Raw genomic sequence first — 10,752 nt, 5'->3', positions numbered from 1 at the left:
GGGGATGTTAGAAAGGAAGGAGGGAGGGAGGGAGGGAGGGAGGGAGGGAGGAAGGAAGGAAGGAAGGAAGGAAGGAAGGAAAGGAATTCCAGGCACACAAAAGCACCTGCTGAAGGGGCGGGAAGGGAGAGAACGGGGCCCCCTTCGGAGTCCTGGACCCGGCCTGGACTTTGAGGCTGGGGAGGGAGGGAAAGTGGAGCCTGCCCGCACCTCTGAGTCAGTCCCTTCGCACTGGGAATGTGTGTGTGTGTGAGTGCGCGCGCGCGCGTGTGTGCTGCGTGTGCATTGCTGTCATCGCCGATGTACCCCCCCCCCAGCTGTCACTCCACCCGCTCGGTCTCTCCTTGCCTCCCCTCCCTTCTCCTCCTCCTCCTCCTGCCCACTTGGCGCTTTGGCGACCGCTCCGAAGACCGCGCGTCGTCCCCAGCCTTTCCCGCGCGGGCTCCCCGGCCGCGCTTCCACCGCTTCCGGAGCCACGCGGGGCTAAAAGGGGGCTGATGCCGAGCGGTGCCCCGCCAGCCTTACGCTCCCTGGCCCTGGAAACTGGGGCTAGCCAGGCAGGGGGGCTCCGGGCGACCCCGAGCAGCGCCCGTCCCAGGCCGAGGAGACCGGTAAGTGGCGAGGCTTGGCTCGGTGGGAGGGGGTCCCCGGCTTTCCCCGGAGGCTTCCCTCCGCTGGCCGTCCAGAGGGAAGCGTCGCTCCCTCGGGACCCCGAGAGAAGGTGCGGGGGCGCCCCGGTTGGCGGCGAGTGTCCGGCGAAGGGCCACTCTAGGGCGGACATTTGGGATCGAGCCAGGTCCGGGGAAGCGGACGGAGGACGCGGCACCTGCCAGCTCTGGAAGAGCCGGCGCTGCCCTTGTTTCTGCAGTCCCGGGCGGGCTGGGTCTGATCCTGGCGGACGTCCCTTTCTCAAGACCGCCGGGTCTTCCTCGGTGCCCAACAAGGAGCCGTTTCGCCCGGGAAAGTGCCAGACATGGAGGCTGCGAAGGGAGAGAGGAGCCAGCGGGCAGGCTGGCTGGGGACCGTTTGGTAGCTGAGGAGAGAGGGAGAGATAAAGAGATAGAGAGGGAGAGATATATATATTAAAAAGAAGAGCTACTTGAATGGGAGGACAATGACGATGACGAAGATGTTGGAGGGGAGGGTGGAGAAGGAGCCCGTTTGTTGGCCAAAGGCTCCTCCGTTGAAAGTTTTGATCCCAGAAAAGAGGGGTGTTTTTTTCTCCACACGAGAAGCTGCTTTCTCGCCCATCTACTTTTCCCCGGGTTTCTTTCCCGTTATTGCATCCCCGGCGAACACGAGAGCCCTGAGATGCGGTACCACAAAAGGGAGCCAAAAGAGTTATCTAAATGCGTGTTTGTGTGTGGGGGGGGAGGGGGGAAGGGGGGGTTCATGCGCACACACTCACGCGCACGCATGCACGCGCGCACAGAACTCGTGCCTGCTACCCAGGGGCCAGCCCTTGAGATCAGCCAGTCTTTGTGAAGGAGACATCTGGTGAAGGAAGCAGGAAGAGAAAAGGGCACAGGGTGTCCTTTCTCATTTTGGTTACTTAGGAATGATTTGCCCAGAAGGTGACAAAAGGGAGTTTTGACTCCAGCACTTTTTACAGATTTGTATTAGATCTGCCTGCTTTGTGTGTGTGTGTGTGTTGTTGGCGCTTGTGTCAGGGTGCCTTTCTGTCTGTTAAAACACAGCCCGTGGGCACCAAGCACACACTTCCCCCAACAAGGACCGGGCACACAACATTCATTTGCTCCCCTGCTTTTCTTCAGCATGATCAATGTTTTAAATGAAAACCCAACCCAAAGTTACAATTGGTCCAATACTCGGCTAAGCGCCTCCCTCCTCCTTGAGATTTGGAAAATGTTGGTTTGATAGTGCAGTTGTGCTCCTGATAGAGCCACTGGGGGCAAGACTGATGCTGCTGCTCTCAATTATGGCATGCTGCTCCTTTTCAGGCAGGGGGCCAGATCAGGCCTGTGGGGTGCTTAGGTCTGGAAACAGCAAAGGACTCTCCAGAGCTCCATTTTTGCTAGAAGAGGGTTGCAGGAGGCTGTTGCAGCCGAAAATGAAGCTCGGGAGTCCATTTTCACTAGCAGAGTGCTTGGGCCACCAACATGTGTGATATCGAGCTGGTCACGTCCACTGTGGCCATGCCCACCAAGCCCCCTGAGGTCAAACACAACCCTGAGGTGGCTCTCAATGAACTCGAGTTTGACACCCCTGTTTTAAGGCATTTCTTCCATGGCCCAACTAAGGTGCTGTCCACCAATCCTTGAGCTGGATGAAACATGTTTACCAGCAATACATTTGCTGTCCCCATTGGGAATCCCTCTCTTTCATGGGCTTGATGCTGGCGAATAGTGCTCTCCTCACTTAACTGCTTTCTGGGTATGTAAAAGGAAAGATTTGGGAGATTCATTCAGCTTTGTATCCCTCGCCTCTTCTGCAAGATCCCCAGCTGAGTCTTCTTAAGTTAGGATGGGGATGGAGGTGAGATGGATTTCAACAAATGGCTAAACCAGGTAATTTAGCCATATGTCAACATTTGCTCAGGTATTCCAGGGGGGAAAAAACCCCTAAAACTCAAGTTCAAAAGCACTGGGTATGTCTAGTTTAATGAAAAGAAGGACTAGGGGAGACATGATAGCAGTCTTCCAATATCTCAGGGGTTGCCAAAAAGAAGAGGGAGTCAAGCTATTCTCCAAAGCAACTGAGGGCAGAAGAAGAAGCAATGGGTGGAAACTAATCAAGGAGAGAAGCAACTTAGAACAAAGGAGGAATTTCCTGACTGTTAGAACAATTAATCAGTGGAACAGCTTGCCTCCAGAAGTTGTGAATGCTCCAACACTGGGAGTTTTTAAGAAGATATTGGATAACCATTTGTCTTAAATGGCGTAGGGTTTCCTGCCTAAGCAGGGGGTTGGACTAGAAGACCCCCAAGGTCCCTTCCTTCTCTTCTCTTCTATGCAGTGCGAATCACAGCTGACAGGCATGGAGTGGTTTGCCCTGTGAAACAGGAGAAAGAGGGAGGGGGGAGAGAGGGAGGGAGGGAGGGAGGGAGAGAGAGAGAGAGAGAGAGAGAGAGAGAGAGAGAGAGAGAGAGAGAGAGAGAGAGAGAACTGGTTCCCTCTCCCCAATTTTATCAAGCAAATCCCTGCCATCACAGCTTATCAAATCCAGACAATCTCATTAGGATGTGGCAGAATTAAGAGTAGCCAGGAATGTTCATGCCACAGTTAAGTGCAAGTGGGGAAAGACTATATCTAAGAGTATTGTTTGCAAGTGCACCAAATTATTATTTTTGATTGTTTGGTCTAAAGATGCTACCCATTCATCATTTTTTCTAGCTCTACTGGGTAATAGCTTAAGCACTATGCAGCATCCAAGTAATATGGTAAGAGGTATCTGGAAATCAAATTTGAACATGGAACGGTGTGTGATGACAAAACTAGATGAAAACATATAGTTTATTCTGACACGATTGGAAGAAGGAAATAAATAAGTTATTTCTGTTGAATCCAGCCTTCTTTGGGTTATTTTGTCCAGGTTTTCTAAGAATGTGAATTTTCTATTGACTACAATATCTCCACTTCAGGCAGTGACCATAGTTGGACTTACACATCACCATTAATGATGTTGACCATAAACTCAGTGGCATAGATGTAAAACTTTATGGTTTTGCTATTGACGTCCTCGCCCTCAATCAAAGAACAGACCCATTAAACAGAAGTTGTCAAGCAGGAACATTCATAAAGTAGCCGGATCTATGGATTCTCAAACCGTAAAGCCTAAATAGAACTAGATAAGTTTTTTTCCCCAAAACCTTTTTCAAGCTGTGGACTGGATGAAAGGAAGTATATTTTGGCAAGCAGCATGGCAACATTTAACAATGCTCTTAATTTTCCTGATGCCTCTGAAGTTTCTGTTAGGTTTTGCATGGGGAAAACCAAGGGAAGCTTTGCGAGCACAGAATACTCCTCTGTGAAATCTGAACGTTAAAGCTTTCCTCTGGTTTATGGGATGCTGAGCATTTATACCATAGAAGTAATCAAGTGCAACAAATTCATGAAGTTAATTGAGGCAGAAACAGAAATAAAGTGGAAGGCCTTTTGAGAGTTCATTATGAATTCAGTTCTGTTTAAGGAGAAGAGTGAGTCCATTTTGGGGATCATTAGCCAAAGATGTAGATTTAAAAAGGAAGGTAGAGCTTTTCACATATTCTGGTCAAAAGAAAGTCGAGATGCACTGCAACACAGGTCTGCATGGGAATTAGTCTAAAAGCTTGAGAAGTGAGGATTTGGGGAAGTGACAGGGGGATTTTATAATAAATTGTTTTCCATAATTCTATATAACTTTTTTTGAGGGGGAGGGTAGAAGAGGAAAGGGACTTATTCTAACTATAACTCAGATGTGCATAATCATAGGTCTTTTTGCATTTCTGCTTGCACAGATATTCATATTAAAATATTCTGTAATTGGCAAATAAAGACCTTTCATTTGTACCTTAAAGTATAATGTCTGAGAAGCTGCTCCTGCATGACATCATTAAACTGTGGGAGTGCTTATTTCTCTCCCTAAAAGAGTGAATAACAGCTCCCACAATAGCCTAACAGTTTGGGCAAATTCACTTTTCTTTTTCCAAAGAAAAAGTTCACAATTCTTCAGAAGCTGCCTGCTGTCTTCTAAAGAAAGCTTCCTCTTCATTTTCTATAATGTGGCAATGGACTATTATGTAACTGGCCAAAATATCATCTAAAAAAAAATAAATGATCTTACGCCTTTGTGACTACAAGGCATCACGTTTTGCATTGTTTTAAGCCTGCATAAACAGTTGCTTGTGCAAATCAGCAGCTTTTTTGTGACTGCACTTGGTAATGCGTTTTGCAGAATTAAAATGTCATGTGCTTCATGTTGGAGAATGACATTGGTTGACTATGAAACTGCAAATGTTCTGATGCTGCAAAAACGGTCGCGTGGTGTATAATCTCATAAAACAAATTTGAATAAATATGAGAATTCATAATGCCATTCACGTAAGCATGTTTTTTAAGTGGGTTTTTCATAAACAGCTTTCAGAATGACTTCTGGATTTCCCATTGATGCAAGAGGTTTCTACAGTTACTGCTTGAACTCTGAGTTCGAAAGTGGTAGAAGGAGAACATTTGAACTAAACTGAGGTAGGGAAGAAGTTGAATTTCAGAGGCAAATGTAGCTTTCTATGATTGTTCCTAAGTCAAGAGAGGGGACTGGGACACTACCAGTCTCTGATTCACATTTCTTTGCTGTGATCATTTCATGGCCATTTATAAGAATTTCCAAACTACACTTCCTTCTCCACCAAGGAGTCTACAGATGGCAGGTCTATGACAATTTGCCACGGCTAAGTCATCATGGCCAGCTTTCCATGACCAACTCACTGCAGGACAACTCGCTGTGGGTCAAGAGCATCAAATAATAATATCAAAGAAACGGTGGAATAGAATCATTAAAGAAAAGATGCAAAAGGAAGGACAGAATGAAATGTGCATGGCAAAAATGAAAATAATGTTTATTTAGTCTAAATAATGAAGTAGAATTATTACATTGTCTCATGGCAATTTGGCCATGGTGAGTTGACTGCAGTGAATTGCCTGTGGTAAATTGTCCCATTCCCACAGATAGCTACTTATTATTGCTACTTTCATGAATGCTATTCTATCTTGCCATCTACAGTGCATCTTCCTGTTCTCTAGCACAGTGAGAATTCTCTGCATACCACATTATACACTCAAGAAATGATATTATTAGCAGTTGCTTTCATTACTGATATTGGCTATGGAGGGCTTCCTGACCCTAGCATTGCTCGTCCCCCTGTATGATGATTTAATAAGAACAGGCAGGTGTTGTCATGGAAATCTGCTGATTTGCCTCTAGCATAGGCACAACCAAAAATCGCAATAGGAAAATTTAAACAACAAACGTGCCACAGGGTTAAGGTGTGTCAAGTAGGCTGTATTCAGAAAATAAAAGTGTCTGTGTGTGTGGGGGGGGGGGGGGGAATTAAGCCTAAAAGCATCATAATCCGTTCAAGAGTTCCTTCCTTTTATCCACATTACTCTTTTTTCCTGTTCATCCTTCCCTTTCATTCTTGCCCATATGGGATATTTTTCACAAATCACTCCCTATATTTCATGATCTGGTGAACCTGCTCTGCTACCTGAACTATAGCCATATATGACTGCTGCCATATACATACTCTTATAGTATTAACCATAGTCCCCAAATAAGAGAGCATACTCTGCATTTTGGGCATGGAGCTTGCATTGGAGACACAGAACTCTGATACCATAGCTTCAAAATCCATGCCACGCCATTATATTCTGCACAGTTGGGGTTGGATCCTAATTAAACATCAGATGATAGCAACGGAAGTGTAGCTTAGTCCTTAATTCATGCAACATTTCAGCGCGTCTTTAATTCTGTACTCCATTTTGAGAAGAAGAAACAACCAAGAAAAGTCTTTAAAAGCACAGGATAATCTCTCAGCCGGTACTGATAGTACAATTAGGCAGGGTTGAGGCTGCTGTCTTGCACAGCAGATAATGAGGGCTATGAAATGCTTAGACTCATAAAACCGTAGAGTTGTAAGGAACCATAATAATTTTCTAATCTACCTTCTGCAATGTGGAGGAAAGCCATCCTTGAGAGGCAATATATAGCTTCTCAAAATCCAGAATCTGTTGAGTAGGGGTGTATCCATGGCCCAGCAAGCAAGGAAACACATACATTATCTCTGGGGATAGAGAACCAACCCTTCCACAGGTGGCCTCTGTCACTGTTGAGAGAGCTTATGATCAGAAAGTTTGGTATATTTTCATTGAAATGAAATCCAAGTAGCTGCACTTAAATGCCTTATTGCTGGTTTTTGTAGCCACGAAAAATAGTTCCTGACTACCTTCCCTATGGCATCCTTTCACTGCCTGAACTGTGTTGCCTCTCAGCAGAGGTGGGTTGCTGCCAGTTCAGCCTGGATTAGCCGAACCAGTAGTAGAGGTGGCAGGAACTCCGCCCACCCACATGCGCAGAAACGTCACACGTGCCCGGAAGTACGCCCAAATTGGAAGTTAAAAAAAATATGGCAACCTACCTCTCAGATATTTCCCCAGATTGAACATCCCCAGTTTCTTCAGCTTGTCTTCACGGGGTGTGTCTGAAGTCACCTTCCTATGAACCTGCCCTAATCAAGAGGTGGTATTCAACCGTTTCGGACTGGTTCGCCCAAACCGGTAGCTGAAATCGCGGGTGGGCTCTATGCCATCCTGTTTAGGCATGTTTTTGAGGCCGGGTGCATGTGAAGAGAGCGGGCACACGCAGGTTGAACCGGTGGTAACAAAATGTGAAACCCACCGTGCCTAATTTATCAACAGCTTTCTAGAAATGTGGTGCCCAGAAGAGCAGTAGCAATAGAAATAGTATTTAGACTTATATACTGTCCCAAAGCACTTTCCAGCACTCTCTGGGGGTTTTACATTATTTGCAAATTGCCCCTAATAATCTGGGTCTTCATTTTGCCAACTTTGGAAGGATGGAAAGCTGAGTTAGCTGAATCATACATAGTTTCCTGGTGCCAAATAAATATAAATTTAAACATCCCACCAATAACTTAAATATAAATTTGCTTAGCAAATGAATAAGTAGTAAGTAGTGCAAAGTTAGGGACAATAAAGGGTTGATGAATCTTTGATCAATATTTCTTTTCTCATTAGAAAAGAATGACAGTGATATGCCAGAGAAAGTAAGGAGGTATTTGTGAAGTTTCCTAACTCATGAACTGAAACAATTCTGGATTATCTGTAGGGAGATGATGATCTTGGGTCCTCCTTGTTAACAACATCTAACACAAATATTTCTATTTCCCTCCTTCCCTCTTCCCTCTCTCTACACCCAATATATACATAAATCCACAGATTCACCCAAAATAATTAGCTTTGAATCTTGTGCATCTTGATCTTTTTGTTTTTCTAACGACCTGCATCATTAGAACAAAAATGTTCTCCCAAGTATTTGTAAGTGGAATTATATTAGTGTACTGTCAGAAACCTTGAGGGCTCTTAGCTGGTTTAATAAACCAAAAGCATAATTAGAATTTCCTCAATCCCTCCTATTTTCCTTCCCCTTTTTTTTATATAATGCTAAATGAACATTTCTTAACAGTCGCAGAATTGAGAATCAAGTCACCTGAGAGTGTTTGCCACAAGCACCTCATCCTCAGAGTGATCAAACGGGGGACAACGGTGCCCACGCATCATGTTCCAGCAAATCCATGCGCTAAAGTGGAGTTTGTGCAGTAGCACCGTCTCCCCACCGATCAATCCTCCTGTTATTTCTGCTGAGCTCAGAAACCCTCTGTGAGTGTGTGTGTGTCAGGGGATTAGCATCCTGAGCCACTGCTGATCATGAGATTAATCTTTGCAGAAAATTAAACTTCTGTCTGCGCAGAAGACCTTTTCCTCTGCAGCCGAGAGAGACAAAAAATTGGGATTTGGATTAGAATTGACAAGGCGGGTGATAAACTGCCACCCACATGCAACAACTGTTCTTGGGTGGCTTTGAAAAGTGTTTCTCCAACTTCACATGCAACCTTCTACCTACTTCAGAGCTGTACCGCTTTCTTTTCTCCAATACGAGGCTGGAGCACACACCGAAGTGATTGAAGATGGAAGCAAGCGATCATTTGAGAAGCCCAGAAAATGCCTCTGTTCAACTGTATAGATCTGTAAACTGCGCAGTCCAGGAATTCCCCCATGGGAATCTTGATAGATACAGTCTCTAAAGCAGTGGATCTAGCTGAGGAATTCTGGGAGTTGAAGTCGACACACCTTCAAGTTGCCAAGGTTGAAGAATCAGATCGCTCCAAGCCGATCTGTTCATCCAAAAACACTAACTGCGGGTTCTTTTTGACCTACAGTTAAAATAACCCATTTAGTGTGACACAGCTAGAGTAGAAGTGTGCACTGTTTTCCTTGCCTGCCTGTCTCTAAAATACCTAAGCATCCTTCTAGATTAGTTCAGCTGCTCCAATGTTCTGTACTCTTCCATAATAGTCCATCAGGGCTAGACAGGAAGCTCATAACAGGCAGGAAACAATAGCCATTTCCAGCAATCAGACCTTTGATAAAGTTTGATAAAAGAGCTCTGAAGTCTTTGTCTCTACATTTAATTACATAACTTTATGGGCCTCCAGATTATTGCTGTCTCTCACATTTTCTCACTATTACTGTGTACTGGAGCTGAGTTAATACACAGCACCACATCTGCTAATTAGGTAGTCTTGAACATTATCCCTTTCTTAAATCACTTATTTTTTTTAATTTTGTGGTTCTCAGCCTAGAAGAAGCCCTTGGAGAAAGATTTCTTAAAAGGATGAGATGGCAAAGAAAACATCAGTTGCCAATTTCTGGTTTGGTGGGATAATTTGTTTTTAGGGGGCTACAGCTTTTAATGTAATTAAAAGTGTAATTAATTAATACCGTGTAGCACTTTGAATTTTTTTTGTCAAAAAGAAGATATAAATTTATTCTAATTAACAAACTAGTAATCAATGTAATAACCATAGATTCACAGTTGCTTTGATAAGAGACGGGCTGTGAGGGTATTGCCTTTTCAAAACAAATGTAAGCAAATAGCTGTTTTAAACATTATTATGGGGATGCGGTGGCTCAGTGGCTAAGACACTGAGCTTGTCGATCAGAAAGATCAGCAGTTTGGTGGTTCGAATCCCTAACGCCGCATAACGGAGTGAGCTCCCATTACTTGTCCCAGCTTCTGCCAACCTAGCAGTTCGAAAGAATGTAAAAATGCAAGTAGAAAAATAGGAACCATCTTTGGTGGGAAGATAACAGTGTTCCATGCGCTTTTGGCGTTTAGTCATGCTGGCCACATGACCATGGAGATGTCTAAGGACAGCGCTGGCTCTTTGGCTTTGAAACGGAGATGAACACTGCCCCCTATAGTTGGGAACGAGTAGCACATATGTGCGAGAGGAACCTTTCCCTTAAACATTATTTACCGTTAATTTTTAAAAGAAGAAGTGCAGGTAGAAAAGCCTCTGTGTTTGAATCCCTTGCAGTATCACACCAATTAAATCTGCAGCACAGGATCCAAATATAAGTCAGTGATAGAATTACACTCTTCATAAGCTCAGAGACATAATACAATAATACAATACAATAGCAGAGTTGGAAGGGACCTTGTAGGTCTTCTAGTCCAACCCCCTGCCTAGGCAGGAAACTCTATACTGTTTCAGACAAATGGCTATTCAACATCTTCTTAAAGACTTCCAGTGTTGGGGCATTCACAATTTCTGGAGGCAAGTTGTTCCACTGATTAATTGTTCTAACTGTCAGGAAATTTCTCCTCAGTTCTAAGTGGCTTCTCTCTTTGATTAGTTTCCACCCATTGCTTCTTGTTCTACTCTCAAGTGCTTTGGAGAATAGTTTGACTCCCTCTTCTTTGTGGCAGCCCCTGAGATATTGGAATACTGCTATCATGTCTCCCCTAGTCTTTTCATTAAACTAGACATACCCAGTTCCTGTAACCGTTCTTCATATGTTTTAGTCTCCAGTCCCCTAATCATCTTTGTTGCTCTTCTCTGCACTCTTTCTAGAGTCTCCACATCTTTTCTACATCGTGGCGACCAAAACTGGATGCAGTATTCCAAGTGTGGCCTTACCAAGGCATTATAAAGTGGTATTAACACTTCACGTG

General features: G+C 44.5%; 2 protein-coding genes across 2 annotated transcripts in view; one reads left to right on the top strand and one right to left on the bottom strand.

The window, feature by feature from the left end:
- The window catches only part of CACNA2D4 (calcium voltage-gated channel auxiliary subunit alpha2delta 4), a 191,653-nt gene that overhangs the window by 43,485 nt on the left and 137,416 nt on the right, over positions 1-10,752 (bottom strand). The window lies entirely within an intron of this gene.
- The window catches only part of LRTM2 (leucine rich repeat transmembrane protein 2), a 34,559-nt gene continuing 24,135 nt past the window's right edge, over positions 329-10,752 (top strand). Inside the window, exon 1 of the mRNA XM_087722901.1 lies at positions 329-611. The gene's annotated coding sequence lies outside the window, so the exon portion shown is untranslated. The remainder of the gene's footprint in view (positions 612-10,752) is intronic.

This window comes from Thamnophis sirtalis, unplaced genomic scaffold (genome assembly GCF_051295495.1).
Source record: "Thamnophis sirtalis isolate CommonGarterSnake01/CBP01778 unplaced genomic scaffold, rThaSir2_p1.2 scaffold_9, whole genome shotgun sequence".
In the NCBI taxonomy this organism is placed as follows: domain Eukaryota; kingdom Metazoa; phylum Chordata; class Lepidosauria; order Squamata; family Natricidae; genus Thamnophis; species Thamnophis sirtalis.
The sequence above is the reverse complement of the archived record's forward strand: the minus strand, read 5'-3'. Positions and strand labels throughout refer to the sequence as shown.